Source organism: Sus scrofa, chromosome 13 (genome assembly GCF_054392235.1).
Source record: "Sus scrofa isolate SSC_HxYL_T2T_F1_AM1 chromosome 13, Sscrofa_HxYL_maternal_Yorkshire_Landrace_v2.0, whole genome shotgun sequence".
Classification (NCBI taxonomy): domain Eukaryota; kingdom Metazoa; phylum Chordata; class Mammalia; order Artiodactyla; family Suidae; genus Sus; species Sus scrofa.
This window is the reverse complement of record NC_139395.1, coordinates 135,627,523-135,652,845: the sequence shown is the minus strand read 5'-3', so window position 1 is coordinate 135,652,845 and position 25,323 is coordinate 135,627,523. Positions and strand designations below refer to the sequence as shown.

Genomic DNA, 25,323 nt, shown 5'->3' with positions numbered 1-25,323 from the left:
GGGAACTGGTGGAGAGGAAGGGATGGACTGGGGGTTGGGGATTGGCATATGTACACTGCGATGTGTGGAGTGACTGGCCAACAGGGACCTGCTGTATAGAACAGGGAACGCTGCCCAGTATTCTGTGATAATCTATATGGGAAAGCAATCTGAAAAAGAATAGATGTGTGTAACTGAATCTCTTCATTGTATGGCAGAAATTATCACACATTGCAAGTCAACTTCAATAAAACTTTAAAAATTAAAAAATTATGTTGAACTTCAATGGGCTGACCACTCCAATTAAAATAGATTGTTAGAATAGATAAAAAGCAAGACCCTAAGTAGATGCTTGATACAAGTCATGTTTTAAATATAAAGACACCAATGAGTTAAAAGGATAGAAAAAAATGTACCATGTAAACAATTACGCATAAGCAAAATAGTGTGGCTATATTAAAATAAGGTAAAAAGGGACATTTCATATTGATAAAAGGATTACTTCATCAAAACATAATCCTAAATGTATATGCATTTAATAACAACTTTATCTATGAAGAAAAATAATGACAGAGAGAAATGGGCAAATCCACAATTGGAGATTTTACCATGTAATAATTGATAGAATTGACCAAAACCAAACCACACACTCACACACACGAATATAGATTTGAAAATAACTGGTGATTATAGAACATTATATTCAGCAACTGTAGAATACACATTCTATAGCTGGTACATTCTGCACATTGTATAGTGCACTTTGTGGGATTTAAACTGGGATTGTGTTTTTTTCTTTTATGGCCACACCCATGGCACATGGAAGTTGCTGGTCCAGGGACTGAAACCAAGCCAGAGCTGTGACATACACTATAGCTGCAGCAGTGCTGGATCCCTAACCCACTGCACCAGGCAAGGGATTGAACTGGAGCCTCCACAGAGACAAGCCAGATCATTAACCCACTGTGCCACAGTGGGAACTCTTGGGATTATATTGAACGTGTATATCAATTTAGGAAGAAATGACATCTTGAAAATACTGAGTCTTCCTACCCATGAACATGGAATATCTCTCCATTTACTTAGTTCTTTGATTTCATTTATTAGATCCTTATATAGATTGCATGAATATTTTGTTAGATTTACATCTGTTTCAGTTTGGAGGGTTCCTAATTAAATGGTGTTTTTAATTTCAAATCCCACTTGTTCATTGCTGAGAAAGTGGTTGACTTTTATATATGAAATTTCATCCAGCAAACTTGCTATAATCAATATTCATTTCAGGAAATTTTTGTCAGCTCTTTTTTTTTTTTTGCTTTTTAGGGCCAGATCCTGGGCATATGGAGCTTCCCAGGCTAGGGGTCTAATTGAAGCTATAGCTGCTGGCCTATGCCACAGCCACAGCAACACAGAATCTGAGCCACATGTGCAACCTACACCACAGCTCACGGCAAAGCCAGTTCCTTAAACTACTGATCGAGGCCAAGGATGGAGCCTGAAACCTCATGGTTCCTAATCAGATTCATTTCCACTGTGCCACAGTAGGAACACCTTTTGTCATTTCTTTTGGATTTTCTTCGTAGAATATCACGTTGTATGTGACAAAGGTAGTTTTATTATTTTTTCTTGTCTTATTGGATTAGATGGAACTTTCAGGGTAATGTTTGAAAGGAGTGGTGAGAGGATATTTCTCTTGTACCTGATCTTAGCGGGAAATCTTTGATTTCTCACAGTTAAGTATAGCTGTAGGCTTTTGTAGATATTCTTTATTAAGTTGGGGAAATTCCCTTCTATTCCTATTTTACTGGGTGTTGAATTTTTTCAAATGCTTTTTTTTTAAATTATGTAATGAATTTTTTTATAGGTGTACAATAATCATCACAACCAAATTTTATAGCATTTCCATCCCAAACTCTCAGTGCCTCCCCCTACCCCCAACCTGTCTCCTTTGGAAACCGTAAGTTTTGCAAAGTCTGTGAGTCAGTATCTCTTCTGCAAAGAAGTTCATTGTGTCTTTTTTTTAGATTCCACATGTCAGTGATAGCATTTGATGTTGGTGTCTCACTGTCTAACTTCACTTAGCATGATAATTTCTAGGTCCATCCATGTTGCTAAAAATGCTGTTATTTCTTTCCTTTTAATGGCTGAGTAATATTCCATTGTGTATATGTACCACATCTTCTTTATCTACTCCTCTGTCAATGGACATTTAGGCTGTTTCCATGTCTTGGCTATTGCAAATGGTGCTGCAATGAACATTGGAGTACATGTGTCTTTGGGAGTTATGGTTTTCTCTGGGTTGATGCCCAGGAGTGGGATTACTGGATCAAATGGTAATCCTATTTTTAGTCTTCTGAGGAATCTCCATCCTGTTTTCCACAGTGGTTGCACCAATTTACATTCCCACCGACAGTGCAATAGGGTTCCCTTTTCTCCCTACCCTCTCCAGCATTTATTGTTTGTAGACTTTCTGATGATGGCCATTCTGGCTGGTATAAGGTGGTATCTCGTAGTGGTTTTGATTTGCATTTCTCTAGTAATTAGTGATGTTTAACATCTTTTCATGTGTTTTTTGGACATCTGTATGTCTTGGAGAATTGTCTGTTTAGATCTTCTGCCCATTTTTTGATGGGGTTTGTTTTTTTGGTATTGAGTGGTAGGAGGTGTTTATAAATTTTGAAGATTAATCCCTTGTCAGTCACTTCATTTGCAAATATCTTCTCCCATTCTGTGGGCTGTATTTTCATTTTGTTCAGGGTTTCCTTTGCTGTGCAGAAACTTTTAAGTTTAATGAAGTCCCATTTGTTTATTTTTGTTTTTATTGTCATTAAGAGGTGGATCTGAGAAAATGTTGCTGTAGTTTCTGTCAGAGGGTGTTTTTGACCTACATTTTCCTCTAAGAGTTTTATAGTATCTGGTCTTATGTCTAGGTCTTTAATCCCTTTTGAGTTTATTTTTGTGTATGGTGTTAGGAAGTGTTCTAATTTCATTCTTTTTACATGTGGCTGTCCAGTTTTCACAGCACCACTTTTTGAACAGTCTGTCTTTTCAAATGCTTTTTTCTGCATCTCTTGATAAGATCGGGTGGTTTTTCTTCTTTAGCCTGCTGATAAAACAGATTATGTTAATTGATTTTTTTGTTTTATTAAGATATAATTTACATGGAGCATTGCATAAGGTTAAGGTGTACAGGATAATGGCATGACTCTAATTTCATTAATTGATTTTCAAATGTTGCACCAGCCTTGCATACATGGATAAATATTGAATTTGACTTGCATATATGTATACATACATATTACTTTTATAAACATTTATTTATAAATATTTACATTAATAAATGTGTTGATACATCTATATACTGTAATATAATTGATTTGTCACATTAAAATTATAGTACAATATTATTGTCTATATTCATTATACTGTGCTTTAGGTCTCTACAGCTTAATACTACTCATTATAAGTTTGTGTCCTTAAACACCATCAATCTCATCTCCCTGCCCCCAGTCACCTGGTAACTATCTACCATTTTACTCTAGTCTGTTTTTTTTAAACAGGTTTGATTTTTTAAGTTTCTTCATATAAGTTGAATTGTATAGTACTTGTCTTTCTCTGGCTGACTTATCTTGCTAGCATAATATGCTCAAGGTCCTCCACATTGTGGCAAATGACAGGATATTCTTTCTCATGGATGAATAATATTTCATTATTTGGATTAAAAAAAACCCATTCATGGGCATTTTTTTTTTTTTGGACTGCTTCTGTGGCATGTGGAAGTTCCTGGGCCAGGGATTGAACACACACACACACACACACACACAGCAGTGACCCAAGCTTTGCAGTGACAGCAGTGGATCCTTAACCCACTGTACTACAAGGGAACTTACATAAAGTTCAAATTTTAAAAAAATATCTTGTGAATGACACTGCGATTAACACAAGAGGTGTACATATATATATCTTCTTGAAATCCTGTTTTCATTTCCCTTGGGTGTATACTCAGAAGTGGAATTGCTAAATCATGTGGTAGATCTATTTTTAATATTTTGAGGAGCACTCCATACTGTTTTCCAGTAATTGGACCAATTTACATTCCCACCAACAATGTATGAGGTCTCCTTTTTACTACACACTCACTAGCTGACTATAGCGACAATGCCAGATCTTTAACTTGCTATGCTGCCAGTTAAGCCGTCTCTTCTTTTTTTTTTTTTTTTTTTATGGCCACATCCATGGCATATGGAAGTTCCCAGGCTAGGAGCTGAATCTAACCTGCAACCTGGGCCACAGCCCCAGTAACACTGGACTGGAGCTGCATTTGTGAACTACACTATAGCTTGCCACGACACTGGATCCCTAACCTTCTGAGTGAAGCCAGGGATCAAACCTGCTTCTTCATGGACACTATGTCAGGTTCTTAACCCACTGAGCCATAATGGGAATTCCCTCTTCTGCCATTTTAAAATTAAATTTTCTGCTATTAAGTTGTATGATCTCTTTACATATTTTGGATATTAACACTTTATCTGATATACATAAAACTTTTCTCCCATTTTGTAGCTAATCATTTCATTTTGTTATTTTGTTCTTTTTGCTCTGCAGAAAGAACAAAACTTTTGAGTTAGATATAGTCCATGTATTCATTTTTGCTTTCAATGTTACTGCTTTTGGTGTCACGTCCAAAAAACTGCTTGCAAGACCAATAACATCTTCCTTACATTTTCTTCTAGGAGTTTTATGGTATCAGGTCTAATGTTTAAGTCCTTGATTCATTTTGAGTTAATTTTTGTGAGTGATGTGAGATAGGGGACCAATTTTTTTGCTCTGCGTGTGTTTCTCCAGTTATTCTTTCCACATTTGATGTTCTTGGTACCCTTGTGGAATATTAGTTGACCATATATGCTGGGATTTAATTCAGGGCTCTCCATGCTGTTCCATTGGTTGGTGTGTCTATTTCTGCAATAGTACCATACTGTTTTTATTACTTTGACTTCATGGTATAATTTGAAATCTGGAAGCATGATACCTCTGGCTTTGTTCTTTTTTCCCCCAGGATTGCTTTGGTTATTTAAGGTCTTTTGTGGTCTTACAAACATTTTAGGATTATTTCTTCTATTTCTATAAGGAATATTGTTGGCATTTTGATGGGGATTGCATTGAATTTTTCAACGTATTTGAGTATAATTGCCATTTTAAAAATATTAATTCTTCCAGTGCATGAACATGGGATGTCTTTCTATTCATGTCTTTTTCACTTTCTTTTAGTAAGTTCTTGTAATTTATCTTTCGTTGTACAGATCTTTCACTTTTGTTAAATTTATTCTAGGTATTTTATTGTTTTTGATGCTATTATAAATTGGATAGTTGTCTTTTTTTTTTTTTTTCCAAATGTTTCACCATTGGTGTAAAGGAATGAAACTGATTTCTTTCTTTCTTTTTTTTTTTTTTTTTCTTTTTTTGCTATTTAGGGCCATACCCATGGCATATGGAAGTTCCCAGGCTAGGAGTCAAATTGGAGCTACAGCTGCCAGCCTATGCCACAGCCACAGCAATGCGAGATCCAAGCTGCATCTGCAGCCTACACCACAGTTCATGCCAACGCCGGATCCCTGACCCACTGAGCGAGGCCAGGAATCGAACCGACATCATCATGGGTATTAGATTCTTTCTGCTGTTCTACAACAGGAACTCGTGGAATGTAACTGATTTCTGTATGTTGATTTTTGTACCCTGTCACTTTATTGAAATGGTTAATACCAATAATTTTTGACTATCTCTTTAGGATTTTTGTGTAAATTCATATCATAAGCAAATAGTGACAATTTTACTTCTTCCTTTCTGATTGGGATGCCTTATATTTCCTTGTCTTGCTTAATTGCTCTAGTTAGGATTTCCATTAGTACATTGGATAGAAGTAGCGAAATGGCTATCCTTGTCTTGTTCCTGATCTTAGAGAAAACACTTTGACTTTTTCTCCATAGGGTGTAATATTAGCTGTGGGTTTGTCTTATTTGGCCTTAGTTTATTTTGAGGTAAGTTCCTTCTATACATAATCTGTTAAGGGCTTTATAATTTTTAAATCATAAAATGTTGTTAAATTTTGTCAAATGATTTTTCTGCATATATTGAAATGATGTGATCTTTAGCTTTCATTTTATTGATGCAATCTATTACATTTATTGATTTGTACATGCTGAAATGTGCTTGCATCCCAGAGGTAAATCCCAATTGGTCATGGTCCATAATCATTTTAATGTGTTTGTATTCAGTTTGCTAATGTTCTGTTGAAAAATTTTACTTCTCGGGGGGGAAAAAAAAAAAAAAAAAAAAAACAAGTTCCCGTCGTGGCTCAGCAGAAATGAACCTGACTGGCATCCATGTGGATGCAGGTTTGATCCCGGGCCTTGCTCAGTGGGTTAAGGATCTAGCATTGCCATGAGCTGTGGTGCAGGTCTTAGACACAGCTTGGATCCAGTATTGCTGTGGCTGTGGTGTAGGATAGCAGCTGCAGCTGTGCCTAGGAACCTCCATATGCTGCAGGTGTGGCCCTAAAAAGACCAAAAAATTTCTTTTATATCTGTGTCAGGATTATTGGTCTTTTCTTTTGGTATCTTTGTCTGATTTTACTATCAAGGTTATGCTAACTTCATAGAATGAGTTTGGAAGTGTTCCTTATTCCTTGATATTTTGTGGCTGCTGGCCTACGCCACAGCCACAGCAATGTCAGATCTGAGCCTCGTCTGTGACCCATACCACAGCTCACAGCAACGCTGGATCCTTAACCCACTAAGTGAGGCCAGGGATCGAACCTGTGTCCTCATGGATTCTAGTCAGATTCTTTTCCACTGAGCCATGATGGGATCTCCCTCTTTATATATTTGGTAGAAATTTCCAGTGTAGTCATGTTGTCTTGTTTCCTGTGTTGGGAGTTTTTATTATTGGTCAGATTTTGTTTCTTCCTGCTTTAGTCTTGGTAGGTGTGTGTTTCTAGAAATTTATCTATTTTGTCTAGGTTATGTAATTTGCTGGCATATAATTTCTGTAGTATCAGTTCTAACACCTCTTTCATTTCTAATCTTACCTAAGTCTTTCTTTTACTTAGTCTAGATAAAGTTTTGTCAATTTTCTTTCTTTCTTTCTTTTTTTTTTTTTTTTTTTTTGCTTTTTAGGGCCGCATCCAAGGCACATGGAGGTTCCCAGGCTAGGGGTCGAATTGGAGTTATAGCTGCCGGCCTAAGTCACAGCCACAGCAATGTAGGATCTGAGCCATGTCTATGATATGACCTACACCACAGCTCACAGCAACCCTGGATCCTTAACCCACTGAGCAAGGCCAGAGATCCAACCCACAACCTCATGGTTCCTAGTTGAAGTAGTTTCCCCTGTGCCACAATAGGAACTCCTCAATTTTCTTTATCTTTTAAAAGAAACAGCTCTTAGATTTGTTTATTCTTTCTATTGTTTTTCTGGTCTCTACTTTCATTCTGATCTTTTATTGTTTCCTTGTGCTAACTTGGGCTTTGACTTATTCTTTTTCTGGTACATTTAAGTTAGGTTATTATTTGAGATCTAATTTCTTAATATGCATTTATTGCTATAAACGTCCTTCTCTGCCTTTGCTGCATCCCACAGTATTTGATATACTGTATTTTCATTTTCATTTGTTTCAAGATAATTTTTTACTTCCCTTTTGATTTCTCCCTTGACCCATTGGTTATTTGGAAATGTGATGTTTAATTTCCACATATCTGTAGATCATCTTATTTTTTCTTGTTGATTTCTAGTTTCATACCATTTTTTTCAGAAAAGATAGCTGTATGATTTCAGTTTTCTTATCTTTGCTAATATTTACTTGTTTCCTGGTATATTTATCATATCTCCTGGAGAACGTTCCATGTATACTTGAAAAGAATGTATAGTCTGCTGCTGTTGCATAGAATGTTATAAGACAGTTAAGTCCATTTGTTCTTTTTTAGTCTTTTTAGGCCACACCCAAGGCATATGGAGGTTCCCAGGCTAGGGGTCAAATTGGAGCTGTAGCTGCTGGTCTACACCAGAGCCACAATAATGTGGGATCTGAGCTGTGTCTGCAACCTATGCCATAGCTCACAGTAACGCTGGATCCTTAACCCACTGAGTGAGGCCAGGGATCAAACCTGCATCCTCATGGATACTAGTCAGATTCATTTTTCCTGAGCCACAATGGTAACTCCTTATTTGTCTTTAAAGTGGATTTCTTGTAGACAATATATAGTTAGATCTTTATATTTGATCAACTCTGACAATCTTTATCTTTTTATTGGTACATTTAAAAAATGAGATTCAAAGTGATTATTGATAGTTGTATTAACATCAGTCATAATCATTACAGTTTTCTATTCTTGTTTCAGTTATTTTTCATTCTTTTTCTGTCATTTGTAGTTTTAATTGAGCATTTTCTATGATTGTATTCTTTGGTGTTCTCTGATTTTCTGGATCTGTGGTTTGGTGTCTGACATCACTGTTGGGGAAAATATGTTATTATTTATAATAGCTCCTCTTTTATTATGTATTGCCATTATACATTTGTTATATCTTTTGTAGTTGTCCCGTAGTACTTGGATATTGTATTTTTTTTTTTTCCTTTTTCTTTTTAGGACTGCACCTTGGAATATGGAGGTACCTGAGCTAGGGGTTGAATCGGAGCTGCAGCTTCCGGCCTTCACCACAGCCAGATCCAAGCCTCATCTGTGAACTACATCACAGCTAGTGGCAATGCTGGATCCTTTAAACCACTGAGTGAGGCCAGGGATTGAACCCACATCCTCATGGATACATGTTGGATTCTTAACCACTGACTCACAATGGGAACTCTTATTGTATTGTTTTTTGTTTTTAGTCCTTATCTTCACTTTTCAGTTTCTAAGGATTCTATTGATATATCCTCTGTAGCATAGAGATTTGTTCCTCAGCTGTGTCTAGTCTACAAATAAGCCCATCAAAAGCATTCTTCACTTCCGTTCTTGTTTTTAATCTTTAACATTACTGTTAGATTTCCATCTCTCTGCTTAAATTGCCAATGTGTTTTTTGCGTGCTGTCTACATCATCAGAGTCCATTGCATATTAGTTATAGTTTTAAATTCCCAGTCTCATAATTCCAACATTTCTGCTTTTTGGGGCTCTTAAGTTTCCTCTGTCTCTTCAAATTGTTTTTTGCCTTTTAGCATGGCTTTCAGTTTTTGTTTTTAATTGCTAGTTGGACATGATGTACTGGCCAAAAGTAACTGCTGTAAATAGGCCTTTAGTAATACAGTATGGCGGGAGAGGAAGTGTGCTATATTTTTATGATTAGCTCTGTATTTTCGTGAGCCTATGCCTCTAGACAGACATTTACAATTTTCAGTACCCTTCCTTACATGGTAAAAGATGGCTAGAGTGGGTTGGAGTTGAATACTGCCCTTCTTCCATGACAGGTTCTAATAATTCCCCAGCAGGGTGGGCTTTGATTAACTAGTTTCCCCTAGGAGCAGAGCTTCTTAACAGTGTGGTCCAGCATATTTCAAAATGGCTACTAGCCCACAACACTCCCTGTATTGTCCTGTCCCTCCAATACTGGGGCACAGTTTACCTTCTGTCTTCCACTTCCTTATAGGTCCACAAAGAGTTGTTGATTTTTTAATCTGTTCAGATTCTCTCTTGTTGTTAGGATGGAGTGGCAACTCCCAGCTCTAAACGCAGAAACAAAGTCTTGCTGTGCACTTGAACATTAACCAAGCTATATCAAATGCTGGGGTTTAATATATTTAAGACTTGAAAGCATACAGAATATGTTCTCAGGCTACATGAAATTATAAATCAATTAAAAATACTTGGAAATTAAAACTTATAAATTAGTAATCAGAAGTTCCCTTCATGGCGCAGTGGAAGCAAATCTGACTAGGAACTATGAGGTTGTGGGTTCGAGTCCTGGCCTTGCTCAGTGGGTTAAGGATCTTGTGTTGCCGTGAGCTATGGTGTAGGTTGCAGACACAGCTCAGATCTGGCATTGCTGTGGCTCTGGCATAGGCCAGTAGCAATAGCTCCAATTGGACCCCTAGCCTGGGAACCTCCATGTGCCACAGGTGCTGCCTAAAAAGACAGACAAAAATAAATAATCAGTAAGACATTTAGACAGTTTAATTAGATTACATAAAGTCTAATCACTTATTAAGCTAGTATAAAGGTTAAAATACAAAAGTAGGGGAGTTCCCTGGTTGTCTAGTGGTTAAGACTCTGCAGCCTGGGGTTCAATCCCTGGTCTGGGAACTGAGATCCCACATCAAGATGCTGCACACTATGGCTAAAAAAAAAATTTTTTTAACCTAAAGAGATAAAAGATCTGTACTCTGAAAACTTTAAGATGCTGATAAAAGAAATCAAAGGTGACACAAACAGATGGAAAGACATACCAGGCTCTTGGATTGGAAGAATCAATATTATCAAAATGACTATACTACCCAAGGCAATCTACAGATTTGATGCAATCCCTATCAAATTACCAAGGACATTTTTCACAGAACTAGAACAAAAATTTTTTTTTTTTTTTTTTTGCTTTTTAGGGCCACACCTCATGGCATATGGAGGTTCCCAGGCTTGGGGTCTAATCGGAACTACAGCTGCTGGCCTATGCCACAACCACAGCCACAGCAGATCCAAGCCATGTCTGCGACACACACCATGGCAACACTGGATTCTTAACCATTGAACAAGTCTAGGAATTGAACCTGCAGCTTCATGGTTCCTAGTCAGATTCTCTTCCACAGTGCCATGACAGGAACTCCTAGGAAAAAATATCTTAAAGTTTGTTTGGAAGCACAAAAGACCCAGAATAGCCAAAGCAATCCTCAGAAAGAAAAATGGAGCTGGAGGAATCAGGCTCCCTGACTTCAGACTTTACTACAAAGCTACTGTAATCAAAACAGTATGGTACTGGCACAAAGACAGAAATAGAGATCAGTGGAACAGGATAAAAAGCCCAGAATTAAGCCCATGCACCTACAGTCAACTAATCTATGACAAAAGAGGCAAGAATATACAATGGAGAAAAGACAGTCCCTTCAACAAGTGTGGCTGGGAAAAGTGGACAGCCACCTGTAAAAGAATGAAATTAGAACACTTCCTAACACCATACACAAAAATAAACTCAAAAGGGATTAAAGACCTAAATATAAGACTGGATACTATGAAATTCTTAGAGGAAAACATAGGCCAAACACCCTCTGACATAAACCACAGCAAAATCTTCTCAGGTCCACCTCCTAGAGTAATGACAGTAAAAACACAAATACATAAATGGGACTTAATCAAACTTAAAAGTTTCTGCACAGCAAAGGAAACCCTGAACAAAATGAAAAGACAACCCACAGAATGGGAGAAAATATTTGTGAATGAAATGACTGACAAGGGATTAATCTTCAAAATTTATAAACACCTCCTACAGTTCAATACCAAAAAAACCAACAACCCTATCAAAAAATGGGCAGAAGATCTAAACAGACAATTCTCCAAAGAAGACATATAGATGGGAAAAAAAAAAGCCCACATGAAAAGATGTTGAAAAATTACTAATTACTAGAGAAATGCAAATCAAAATCACTATGAGATACCACCTTACACCGGCCAGAATGGCCATCATCAAAAAGTCTACAAACAATAAGTGATGGAGAGAGTGTGGAGAAAAAGGAACCCTGTTACATTGTTGGTGGGAATGTAAATTGGTGCAACCATTGTGGAAAACAGTATGGAGATTCCTCAGAAACTAAAAATAGGGGAGTTCCCATCATGGCTCAGTGGTTAATGAATCTGACAAGGAACTATGAAGTTGCAGGTTCTATCCCTGACCTCACTCAGTGGGTTAAGAATCTGGCATTGCCATGAGCTGTGGTGTAGGGCTTGGATCCCACATTGCTGTGGCCCTGGCATAGGCCAGTGGCTACAGCTCCGATTAGACATCTAGCTTACATATGCCGTGGGTGCAGCCCTAGAAAAGACAAAAAACAAACAAACAAAACTAAAAATAGGATTACCATTTGATCCAGCAATCTCACTCCTGGGCATCTACCCAGAGAAAACCATGGCTCAAAAAGACACATGTATTCCAATGTTCATTGCAGCACTATATACAATAGCCAAGACATGGAAACAGCCTAAATGTCCATTGACAGAGGAGTGGCTAAAGAAGAGTACACAATGGAATATTACTCAGCTTTTAAAAGGAAAGAAATAACGGCATTTGCAGCAACATGGATGGACCTAGAAATTATCGTGCTAAGTGAAGTTAGTCAGACATTGAGACACCAACATCAAATGCTATCACTGACATGTGGAATCTAAAAAAAAGACACAATGAACTTCTTTGCAGAAGAGATACTGACTCCCAGACTTTAAAAAACATATGGTTTCCAAAGGAGACAGGTTGAGGGTGGGAGGATGGGTTAGGGGTTTGAGATGGAAATGCTATAAAACTGGGTTGTGATGATCATTGTATAACTGTAAATGTAATAAAATTCATTGAGTAATTAAACAAAAATAAAGGAGGGGTTGAGGAGTGTGCCATATAGCAGCATAGTGATAATAAAAACATCAATATTAAAAGACAAAGTAGTAAAAAAATAACTATAGTAATTAAAAGATACACAATATAAAAAGATGTAAAACATGACATCAGAGCCAAGAAATAGGAGTTCCCTCTGGTGGCTCAGCAAATTAAGAACCCAAGTAGTATCCATGATGATGCAAGTCTGATCCCTAGCCTACAAAGCAAAAAAAAAAAAAAAAAAAAAAAAAATGAGAGGGAGAGAGAAAGAAATGCACATGGGGAGAAGTAAAATGTACAGCTTTAGAATGTTCAAACTTAAGTTGTTATCATCTTCAAAGACTAAGTTATATGTTAACTTTGTGAAATAAATCACAAAGGAAAACCTAGAATAGCTATACAAAAGATCGAGAAAAGAATCTACACATACCACAAAAGAAAATCATCAAATCACAAAGAGAACAAAAGAAGAAAGGGATAGAGGAACTATAAAACAGAAAACAACACACAAATGACCATGAGTATATACCTATCAATAATTACTTTAAAAGTAAATGGACTAAATTTCCCAAAAGGAGTATCTGAATGGATTAAAAAAAATAATCACAAGAGAGAGAGATAGTTCCCAGTGCTATTGTGCTATACAGTAGGACCTCATTGCTTATCCATTTTATTTATTTATTTGCTTTTTAGGGCCATATTTAGGCATATGGAAATTCCCAGGCTAGGGGTCTAACTGGAGGTACAGTTGATGGCCTATGCCACAGCCACATCAACACAGGATCTGAGCCTTATGGGCAACCTACACCACAGTTTATAGCAACACCAGATCCCCTACCTACTGAGCAAGGCCAGAGATCAAACCCACATCAGCATGGATATTATTCGGATTTGTTTCCACTGTGCCACAATGGAAACTCCCTGCTTGTCCATTCTAAATGTACTAGTTAGCATCTCCTAACCCCAAACTCCCAGTCCACCCCCCTCCCTGGTCCTTGGCAACTGTAAGACTATTCTCTATGTCTGCAAGTCTGTTTCTGTTTCATAGGTAGGTTCATATTTTAAGGTTTTGTTTTTGTTTGTTTGTTTTTTTGTATTTGTCTTTTTAGGGCTGCACCCATGGCATATGGAGGTTTCCCAGGCTAGGGTTCTAATCGGAGCTATTGAAGCTGGCCTATGCCACAGCAACACCAGATCCAAGCCGTGTCTTCAACCCACACCACAGCTCATGGCAACACCAGGTCCTTAACCTACTGAGCGAGGCCAGGGATCCAACCTGCAACCTCATGGTTCCCAGTGGAATTTGTTTCTGCTGTGCCTTGATGGGAACTCCTATGCCATATTTTAGATTCCATACATAAGTGAAATCATATGGTAGTTGTCTTTTTCTGACTTCTGCAAGTAAATCACTTTAGATGTAAGAATACACACTGACTGAAAGTGAAAGAACTGAAAAAGATAATTCTTTCTTTTTTTTTTTTTTTTTTTTTTTTTTTTTTTTTTGTCTTTTTGCCATTTCTTGGGCCACTCCAGTGGCATATGGAGGTTCCCAGGCTAGGGGTCCAATTGGAGCTGTAGTCGACAGCCTACACCACAGCCACAGCAACGTGGGGTCAGAGCCACGTCTGCGACCTACACCACAGCTCACGGCAACGCCGGATCGTTAACCCACTGAGCAAGGGCAGGGATCGAACCCACAACCTCATGGTTCCTAGTCGGATTCGTTAACCACTGCGCCACGACGGGAACTCTGGAAAAAGATAATTCTATGTAGATGGAAACCAATGAAAATTGGGGTAGCTACATTTATATTATACAAAATACACTTTAAAACAAAGACAGCAACATAATGATAAAGGAGTCAATCCAACAAACGGATATAACATTTGTAAACATTTATCAATCCAATATAGGAGCACTTAAATATATAAACCAAATAACTACATACCACTGTAATTCAACTATACTCTAATAAAAAAAATAAAAGCCATACTTACTATAACTTGAAAAAATATATAAAGCAAATATTTACAAACCTAAGAGAGAAATATATAGCAATATAGTAATAGGGGATTTTAGTTACCCACTTTCATCAATAGGTAAATCATTCAGACAGAAAATCAATAAAGCAGTGGCCTTAAATGAAATGTTAGACCAGATGGACTTAACAGATATTCACTGACCATTCCATCCAAAAGCAGCAAAGTACACATTTTTCTTAAGTGAACAGGAACATTCTCCAGGACAGATTTTAAGCCACGAGACGAGTCTTAATAAAATTTTAAAAGTATGAAATCATATCAAGTTTCTTTTCTTGACCATATGGTTTGAAACTGCAAATCAATTACAAGAAGAAAACAAAAAAACCCAGAAAAGTCACAAATGTAGAGATTAAACAACCTGCTACTGAACAACCAAGGGCTCAAAGAAGAAATCAGGATAAATAAAAAATACCTTGAGGTATTTCTGTTGTAGCTCAGAGGTAATGAACCCAAGTAGTATCCATGAGGATGTGGGTTCAATTCCTGGCGCTGCTCAGTGGGTTAAGGATCTGGCATTGCCATGAGCTATGGTGTAGGCCAGCAGGTGATTTTTTTGACCCCTGGTCCGGGAACTTCCTTATGCTGTGGGTGCAGCCCTAAAAAGACAACAAAACAAAAAAAACCTTGAGACAAACGAAAATGGAAATACAACATACAAAAATTTATGGGATACAGCAAAAACCAGTTCTAAGAGGGAAGTTCATAGGAACTTCTCAAACAAAATCTAAATAACTTTACATGTAAATAAACTAGAAAAAGTATAAATAAAGCCCAAATAGTGGAAGGAGATAACAAAGATCAAAGTGGAAATAAATAGACTAAAAAGATATAAAATCAATAAAACTAAGAGCTGGACCTTTGAAAAGTAAACACAATTGACAAACCTTTATCTAGACTGACCAAGAAAGAGGACTGAAAATCAGAAATGAAAGAGATATTACCTATGATACCACAAAAACACAAAGAATCATAAGACTATTATGATTATATAACAAGAAATTAGATAACTTAGATGAAAAGGATAAATTCCTAGAAACATACAACCTACCAAGACTGAATTAGGAAGTAATGGAAATTCTGAGTAGATCAATCACTAGTAAGGAGATAGAATCACTATAAAAACCTCCCAACTAACTAAAACTCCAGGTCCAGATGGTTTCATTGGTAAATTCTACCAAAAGGTAAAGAATTAACACTGCTGCCAAGTGCGGCCCTAAAAAGACAAAAAAAAAAAAAAAAAAAAAAAAAAAAGAATTAATACCAATCCTTCTTGGATTCTTACAAAAAAATACAATAGGGAACATTTCCAAACTCATTTTTCAAGGTCAGCATTACCCTGTTACCAAACGCAGACAAGGACACTACAAGAAAAAAAATACAGGCCAATGTCCTTGGTGAAAATAAATACAGAAATCCTCAATAAAATTATTAGCAAACCAAATTCATTAAAAAAATTAGCAAACTGAATACATTAAAAAAATCATACACCAAGATTAAGTAGAATTTATTCTAGGGATCCAAGGGTGGTTCAACACCTGCAAATCAATCAATACACAACACATTGACAAAATGAATAAAAATTGTATGATAATCTCAATAGGTCGAGTTAGTTTTTGACAAAATCCAACATCCATTTATTATAAAAATTCTTAACAATCTGAGTATAGAGGGAATTCATCTCCATATAATAAAGATCATATTACATGTCCACCACTAACATGTTCAATGCTGAAATTCTAAAAGCTTTTCCTCTAAGATCAGGAACAAGACAATGTCCCCCTCTTGCCACATTTATTCAACATAACATTGGAAGTCCTAAACAGAGCAATTAGGTATGAAAAAGGGATAAAATTCAACCAAATTGGAAGTAAGTAAAATGGCACTCTTTGCAGATGACATGATATTGTATATAGAAAACCCTAGTTTTGGTGTGAGAGAAGATGGCGGAGTACAAAGAGTTAAGCTAACCACCTCTCACAAAAACACCAAAATCACAATTAACAGCTGAATGACCATCAATAAGAAAGAGTAGGGAGTTTCCGATGTGGCCCAGGGGTAATGAACCCAACTAGTATACATGAGGATGCAGATTCGATCCCTGACCTTGCTCAGTGGGTTAAGGATCCAGCATTTCCACGAATTGCGGTGAAGATCTGGTGTTGCTATGGCTGTGGCATAGGCTGGCAGCTGCAACTCCAACTTGACTCCTAACCTGGGAACTTCCATATGCCATGGGTGCAGCCCTAAAATAAATTAAATAAGTAAATAAAAACACAAAAATAAAAAGGACTGTAACCTACCAGAAAAGTTATTCTACATCCAAAGAAAAAGGCACAGGAGTTCCCGTCGTGGCTCAGTGGTTAACAAATCCGACTAGGAACCATGAGGTTGCAGGTTCGATCCCTGGCCTTGCTCAGTGGGTTAAGGATCTGGCATTGCCGTGAGCTGTGGTGTAGGTTGTAGACACGGCTTGGATCCCGTGTTGCTGTGGCTCTGGCATAGGCCAGTGGCTACAGCTCCAATTTGACCCCTAGCCTGGGAGCCTTCATATGCCAGGGGAGCAGCCCTCAAAAGGCAAAAAGCCAAAAAAAAAAAAAAAAAAAAAGGCACAATGAGATGGTATGTGTGCCTTCACAATATAATTGAAATACATACCAGCCATGTGGGCAACACACAATCTGGAAAATAATTATATCGCAGAGGTTCTCCATAGGAGTGAGAATTCTGAGCCCCATGTCAGGCTCTGCATCCTAGGAATGTGACATCAGGCGGAGCCCCCAGAGAATTTGCCTTTGAAGGCCACCAGGACTTGACTGCAAGAGTTCAACAGGACTGGGGGAAACAGAAACTCCACTCTTGGAGGGTGCACACAAAGTCTCATATGTACCAGGACCCAGGGAGTAAGCAGTGACTTCATAGGGGCCTGGGCATACCTGTGGGACTTGGAAGGTATCCTAGGGAGACAGGGGAGGGGGTTGTGTCTCACTGTGGGGACGAAGACACTGGCGACAGAGGTACCAGGGAGTACTCATTGGTGTAAGCTCTCCTGGAGGCTTCCATTTTCACAGCAACACCTGGCCCCACCCAACAGCAAGCATGTAGACTCCACTGCTGCGATGCCCAAGGCCAAACAACCAACAGGCAGGAACACACCCTTGGCAGACAGGCTGCCTAAAGTTTTCCTGACTTCCCAGCCTCTAAACACAGCCTCTGATCTGGCCCTGTCCACCAGAGGGAGAAGACCCAGCTTTCTCCACCAGTGGGGAGGCACTATTTCTTTCCCTCCCACCAGGAAGTCTGCACAAGGCTCTAGAGCAGCCTCACCCACCAAGGGTCAGACAACAGAAGCAAGAGGAACTATAATTCTACAGCCTGCAAAATGAAGACAGCAAACACAGACAGACAAAATGAGATGGTAGAGGAATATGTCCCAGAAAAGAAACAAGATAAAAGCCCAGAAGAACAATTAAGTGGAGATAGACAATCTATCTGAAAAAGAATTCAGAGTAATGATAGCAAAGATGATCCAGGATCTCAGAAAAAAAAAAAAATGGAGGCACAGACCAAGAAGATACAAGAAATGTTTAACAAAGAGCTAAAAGATATTGAACAGAGTTGAACAATAATTGAAATGAAAAATACACTAGAAGGAATCAATAGCAGAATAAACAAGGCAGAAGAAAGGAAAGCACTGCTGTGGAACAAAATAAAGAAAAAAAAATGAAAAGAAATGATGACAGTCTAAGACAACATTAAAGACCCCAACATTCACATTATAGAGGTCCCCAAAGAAGAGATGAAGGGCTTGAGAAAATATTTGAAGAGATAATAGCTGAAAATTTCCTACATGGGAAAGGAAACATTCACGTTCAGGAAGCACAGAGAACCCCTCATAGGATAAATCAAAGCAGGAACATGCCAAGACATATTGATCAAACTGAAAAAGTTACAGAGAAAGAGAAAATATTAAAAGCATTAGGGGAGTTCCTGTCACGGCTCAGTGGTTAACAAACCCAACTAGCATCTGTGAGGATGTGGGTTTGATCCCTGGCCTTGCTCAATGGGTTAAGGACCTGGCATTGCTGTGAGCTGTGGTGTAGGTCACAGACACGGCTTGGATCCTGCGTTGCTATGGCTCTGGCACAGGCCTGCAGTTACGGCTCCGATTGGACCCCTAGCCTGGGAACCTCCATATGCTGCAGGAGAGGCCCCAGAAAAGGCAGAGACCAAAAAAAAAAAAAAAAAAAAAAAAGGAAAAGAAAGAAATTGGATATGACACAAATAGAAAGATATCCCATATTCTTGAATTGGAAGAACCAATACGGTCAAAATGACTGTACTACAGAAGGCAATCTACAGAGTCAATGCAATTTCTTTCAAAATACCGATGATCAGAGTTCCGTCGTGGCTCAGTGGTTAACGAGTCCAAGTAGGAACCATGAGGTTGCAGGTTCAATCCCTGGCCTTGCTCAGTGGGTTAAGGATCTGGTGTTGCCTCGAGCTGTGCTGTAGGTCACAGATGTGGCTTGGATCCCATATTGCTGTGGCTCTGGTGTAGCCAGCGGCTACAGCTCTGATTAGACCTCTAGCCTGGGAATCTCCATATGCTGAGGGAGCAGCCCTAGAAAAGGCAAAACAAAAACAAAACCAAAAAACCACAAAATACTGATGATGTATTCTCGAAGATCTAGAATTTGTATGTAAACAAAAGACCCTGAATAGCAAAAGAAATCTTTTTTTTTTTTTTTGGTCTTTTGTCTTTTTTTTGTTGTTGTTGTTGTTATTGTTGCTATTTCTTGGGCCGCTCCCGCAGCATATGGAGGTTCCCAGGCTAGGGGTTGAATCGGAGCTGTAGCCACCCGCCTACGCCAGAGCCACAGCAACGCGGGATCCGAGCCGCGTCTGCAACCTACACCACAGCTCACGGCAACGCCGGATCGTTAACCCACTGAGCAAGGGCAGGGACCGAACCCGCAACCTCATGGTTCTTAGTCGGATTCGTTAACCACTGCGCCACGACGGGAACTCCAAAAGAAATCTTGAGAAAGAAAAATGGACCTGAAGGAATGATCACAAAGCTACAGTAATCAAAACAGTATGGTACTGGCACAAAGACAATCTTATAGACAAACGGAAAATAGAAAGCCCAGAAATAAACCCACACACCTATGGTCAATTAACCTACAGTGAAGGAGGCAAGAATATACAATAGAGAAAAGAAAGTCTCTTCAATAAGTGGTGCTGAGAAAACTGGACATCTACATTTAAAAGAATGAAATTAGAACATTCTCTAACACCATACACAAAAAGAAACTCAAAATGGATTAAAGGCTTAAATGTAAGACCAGATAATATAAAGCTCTTAGAGGAAAAAACACTTGAAAATATGCTCTACATCACTAAGTATTAAGAAAAATGAAAATCAAAAACTGCAATGTTATCACCTCATACTGGTCAGATGGCTATCATTAAAAAAAAATCTACAAATAAATGCTGGAGAGGGTGTAGAGAAAAGGGGACCCTCCTATACTGCTGGTGGAAATGTAAATTGGTACAGCTACTATGGACCCCTAGCCTGGGAACCTCCATATGTCACAAGTGCGGCCCTATAAAGCAAGAAAAAAAAAAAGAGTAATTGATTTACAATGTTGTTTCAGGTGAAAGCAAAATGATTCAGTTACACACACGTATTTTCAGACTCTTTTCCATTATAGGTTATTACAAGATATTAAAATTTTATATATGTATTTTATAGTTGATTTATATTTTTGTGTCAATTTCTGCTGTACAGCATAGTGAACTAGTCATACATACATATATACACATTCTTTTTCCCATAGTATCTTCCATCATGTTCTATCCCAAGAGGTTGGATATAGTAACCTGTGCTGGGTAATAGGACCTCATTACATATCCATTCTAAATGTTATTTCAAGATACTGAGCATAATTCCTTGTGTTATACAGTATAGGGCCTTGTTGGTTATTTTATATTTAGTAGAATGTATATGTTAATCCCAAACTCCTAATTTATCTGCCCCCCTCACCTTTCTCTTTCATTAGCCACAAGTTTATTTTCTATATCTGAGTCTATTTGTTTTGTAAATAAGTTTATTTGTATCATTGTTTTAGGTTCTGCATATAAGCAATATCAAATGATATTTGTCTTTCCACTCCAGGTATTCTGTTGCTGTAAATGGCATTATTTCATTCTTTGTTATGGCTGAGTAATATTCCTTTGTGTATATGTACCACATCTTCTTTATTCCTTCTCTGTCAATAGATATTTAGGTTGCTTCCACATTTTGGCTATTGTAAACAGTAGTGCTATGAACATTAGGGCACATGCATCGTCTTGAATTATAGTTTTCCCTGGATATATGCCCAGGAATGGGATTGTTCTATTTTTAGTTTTTAAAAGAAACTTCCATACTGTTCTCCATAGTGGTTGCACCAATTTACCACCAACAGCATAGGAGGGTTCCTTTTTCTCCACATCCTCTAGGAAATTTCTTATGAGGGAAAAGGCTATGTATACTTAAACCCTACAGTATATGCCACACTAAAGGGGTAAACCTTAGATGCACTGCCTGTGAGATAAGAAACAAGATTAGGATATCCTCATTACCACAGATGTTTAATACAGTATTAGATATCCTGACTAATGCTATTAAGAAAAGAGAAGTAAAGGGAATGAAATGGGAAGAGAACTATATCCCTCAAATATTTAGAAATCAAGACACCTCTAAATAATCTAGAGATCAAAGAAAAAATAAAGGAAGTAAAAATATTCTGAGTAACAGTGAAAAGATAAAGTATATGGGATGCATCTAAAGCAGTACAGAGGGGGAAATATGTTTTAATGTCTTTGAAGGGTTTAAATTCTATTATCTAACGGAATTCCCATCGTGGCGCAGTGGTTAACGAATCCGACTAGGAACCATGAGGTTGCGGGTTTGGTCCCTGCCCTTGCTCAGTGGGTTAACGATCTGGCGTTGCCGTGAGCTGTGGTGTAGGTTGCAGATGTGGCTCGGATCCCGCGTTGCTGTGGCTCTGGCATAGGCCAGGGGCTATGGCTCCGATTCGACCCCTAGCCTGGGAACCTCCATATGCCACGGCAGCGGCCCAAAGAAATAGCAAAAAGACAAAAAAAAAAATAAAAAATAAAAAAAATAAATTCTATTATCTAAGCTTCAAAAAAGCCATACAAGAAGAGTAAATTAAAACCAAAATAGAAATTATAAAGATGAGAGCATAAGGTAATAAAAACAAACGGATAAAATTAACCAAGACAAAAGTTGGTTCTTTGAAAAACTAATGAACCTGCCAAATTGGTCAGGTAAAAAGTCAAGAAAAAACTATCAATATAAAAAAGGAAAGCAGAGGAGTTCCCATTGTGGCTCAGTGGTAATGAACCTGACTAGTATCCATGAAGATGAGAGTTCAATTCCTGGCCTCACTCAAGGGGTTAAAGGATGTGGTGTTGCCATGAGCTGTGGTGTAGGTTGCAGATGTGGCTTGGATCTGGCATTGCTGTGGCTGTGGCATAGGCCAGCAGCTGTGGCTCCAATTCAACCCTAGCCTGGGAACTTTCATATGCTGCAGGTATGGCTCAAAAAAAAAAAAAAAAAAAGCAGAAGTATTACTACAGATCCCAGTCACTGCAAGGATAATCAAAGCATGTACTCAACTTTATGTCAAAAACATTGCAAATTATATGAAATGGACAAATTCCTTAAAAGATACAACTTACAACTTAATTCAAAAATAGAAAAAACAGAAAATGTGAATAACCCTCTCTTTCAGAAACTGAATTTGTGATCCAAAATATGCCACCTTCCCCCAAAAATATACAGAAAAACAAACCAAAAACTCCTCCAATTATAGGCTTAGATGATTTCAATGGTGAATCCTTTAAAGTATTAAAATAAGAAATAATATCCACCTCAAAAACTGTTCCAAAAAAAGAGGGGAAGAGGGAACACTTCCCAAATTGTTTTGTGAGGCTAGCATAACCCTAATACTGAAACCTGATAAAGATAAGAAAATGAATTTATAGATCTATATCATTCATAAGCACAGATACAAGGGCCCCTAACACAATATGAACATATCAAGCAGCAATTTTAATTTTTTAATTTTTTGTCTTTTTGCCATTTCTTGGGCCACTCCTGTGCATATGGAGGCTCCCAGGCTAGGGGTTGAATCGGAGCTGTAGCTGCCAGCCTACACCAGAGCCACAGCAACACAGGATCTGAGCCGCGTCTGCAACCTACACCACAGCTCACGGCAAATGCCAGATCCTTAACCCACTGAGCAAGGCCAGGGACCGAACCCGCAACCTCATGGTTCCTAGTCGGATTTGTTAACCACTGAGCCATGACGGGAACTCCATCAAACAACAATTTTTAAAAGGGCAACACATCATAACCAAGTGAAATTTACTTCAGGGATATAAAGCTGGCCAAAATCAACCAAGATAGTGTCCCATATTACTGAACTAAAACATAAAAAAATCATTTGAGAATCTTCAAAAATGGAGAGAACGCATTTTCAATATTCAACTCGATTCATGGTTTTCACCATGCCTATTTAATGTTGTACAGGAAGTTCTAGATAGTGCAATAGGAAATAACAGGAGATTAAAGCCATGAAGATTGAAAAAACGGAAAAAAGACCTAAACAGACATTTCTCTAAAGAAGACATATGATGGCACATGAAAAAATGCTCAACATCACTAATTAGAGAAATGCAGATCAAAACTACAATAAGGGAGCTCCTGTTGTGGCTCAGTATCCATGAGAATGCAGGTTCAATCCCTGGTCTTGTTCAGTGGGTTAAGGATCCAGCGTTGGGGTGAGCTGTGATGCAGGTCGCAAATGTATCTCAGATCTGGCATTGCTATGGCTATGGCATATGTTGGCAGCTGCAGTTCCAATTTGACCCCTACACTGTGAAGTTCCTTATGCCACAGGTGTGGTTCTATAAATAAATAAATAAATAAATAAATAAGAAAAAACCAAAAAACTACAATGAGGTGCCACCTCATACTAGTCAAAATGACTATCATTAATAAGTCTACAAATAATAAATGCTGGAGAGGGTGTAGAGAAAAGGGAATGGTCCTACACTGTTTGTGGGAATGTAAATTGGTACAACCACTATGGAAAAGAGTATGGAGGTTCCTCAGAAAACTAAACATAGAACTACCACACAACCCAGCAAACCCACTCCTAGGCATATATCTTTTTACAGTTAAAAAAGATATATATATGTATAACTTGGGTCACTTTGCTGTACAGCAGAAATTGACAGAACACTGTAAATAACTATAATAAAAAATTAAAAAACAAATAATTCCCAGATGACATAATTGTATATGTCAAAAAATTTCTATATAAAACTTAAAAAAATTCTAGGACAATTTAATGAATTCAGTAAGGTTGTTAAGTTATAAAATGAAAAGCACAAACATTAATTGCATTCATATATGATAGTAATGAGTGACTGGAAAATAAATTAAGAAACAATTACACTTACCATAGCAGCAAAAAGCTTAAAAATTTTAGAAGTTTAACAAAGGTTTGCCAGATGTCTCCACTGTAGACTACAACATTCCTGAGAGAAATTAAAGACCTAAGATAAATGGAAAAATATACCATGTTCATGGATCAGGAGAGTTAATATTGTTAGAAGTTCAGGGCTTTCAAAACTGATCCATAAATCCAAAGCAATCCAAATCAAAAACATATCAGGGAGTTCCCGTCGTGGCGTAGTGTTAACGAATCCGATTAGGAACCATGAGGTTGCGGGTTTGGTCCCTGCCCTTGCTCAGTGGGTTAACGATCTGGCGTTGCCGTGAGCTGTGGTGTAGGTTGCAGACGCGGCTTGGATCCCGCGTTGCTGTGGCCCTGGCGTAGGCCGGTGGCTACAGCTCCGATTGGACCCCTAGCCTGGGAACCTCCATATGCCGCAGGAGCAGCCCAAGAAATAGCAAGAAGACAAAAAGACAAAAAAAAAAAAAAAAAATCAGGATTTTTTAAAAAACAAATTATCAACTGATTTCAAAACTTACGTGTAAATGCAAAGAGCCTAGGATAGCCAAAACAATCTTGACATTGTTGGAAGACCTAATACTACCTGATCTCAAAGCTAGGCATAAAGCTATAGTAATCAAGACAATGTACTACTGGTGTAAGGATAAATGAACTGAACAGAATGGAGAGTCCAGAAATAGACCCACATTTACACAGTCAGTTAATTTTAAAGAGGCACCAAATGAATTCAATGGAGACAGAACATTTTCAACAAATGGAGCTAAACCAAATAGATATTCTTATGGGGGTTAGGAGGAAGGAAGATCCTCCATCCTTGTCTTGCACCATACACATAAATGAAGTTGAGATGGATCAAGAGTTAAGAATAGACTGCTTTCAGAAAAAAACATAGGCAAGTATCCTCATGAACTTGGGGTTAAAGAGAATATTTCAGATAAGACAAAGTAAATAACCACAAGGAAAAAAATATTCTTCATCAAATGAAACACTTCTGTACCCCAAAGTCACCACTAAGAAAATATACAGGTAGGACACAGATGGGAGGAAAATGGTAGTGATACATATATATTACATAGAACTTACAACCTTATGAAAAGGATTCCAACCATTCTGTAATTAGACAAGCAGCCTAATTAAAAAAATGGCCAAAAACTTCAACAGACATTTCAGAAAAAAAGATAAAGTGCC

General features: G+C 37.9%; 2 long non-coding RNA genes across 2 annotated transcripts in view; one reads left to right on the top strand and one right to left on the bottom strand.

The window, feature by feature from the left end:
- The window catches only part of LOC146397628 (uncharacterized), a 35,759-nt gene that overhangs the window by 6,707 nt on the left and 3,729 nt on the right, over positions 1-25,323 (top strand). The gene's annotated exons all lie outside the window — the stretch shown is intronic.
- LOC146397629 (uncharacterized) lies at positions 1,726-24,234 on the bottom strand. The gene is made up of 2 exons (XR_014824417.1): positions 24,119-24,234; positions 1,726-3,085 (listed from the first exon to the last, which is right to left on the bottom strand). It is a non-coding gene; the product is annotated as an uncharacterized LOC146397629 (long non-coding RNA).